This window comes from Geospiza fortis, unplaced genomic scaffold (assembly GCF_000277835.1).
Source record: "Geospiza fortis unplaced genomic scaffold, GeoFor_1.0 scaffold485, whole genome shotgun sequence".
Classification (NCBI taxonomy): domain Eukaryota; kingdom Metazoa; phylum Chordata; class Aves; order Passeriformes; family Thraupidae; genus Geospiza; species Geospiza fortis.
This window is the reverse complement of record NW_005054457.1, coordinates 877,467-877,846: the sequence shown is the minus strand read 5'-3', so window position 1 is coordinate 877,846 and position 380 is coordinate 877,467. Positions and strand designations below refer to the sequence as shown.

General features: G+C 62.4%; 1 protein-coding gene across 1 annotated transcript in view; it reads left to right on the top strand.

Moving 5' to 3' along the window:
• NTN1 (netrin 1) overlaps positions 1-380 on the top strand; it is an 84,694-nt gene that overhangs the window by 78,018 nt on the left and 6,296 nt on the right. The gene's annotated exons all lie outside the window — the stretch shown is intronic.

Here is a 380-nt window from a genome sequence, read left to right as displayed (position 1 = left end):
GCCAGGCCACCCGCCGCCGCCCGGGCCAGCCCAGCCTGTCCCAGCAGTGGGGGCCCATTAGAAATGAAATGTTCCCCCTGGGGTATTTTATTTGCACACTTCAGTAGAGTGGACACCAAAAGGCTTTGCTAATGCTTCATGGGCTGCTAATTTCCTCTGTGACCCGCATTGTGGCGGGCTGACCCCGGGCCGGCACTGCCGGCAATGAATGCCAAAGGCTGACACCGGCCCGGGTTAGGGGTGACAATGGGGCCTCTGTGGGCTCCGGGCGGGCTCCAGTGGGAGCTGCAGAACAGCGGGAATTTGTGTGGCTCTCAAAAGCTCTGGGTGGCACAATAAGGGAGGCCCCGGGTCTCCCAGGAAGACAGAGGCGGGCGCGG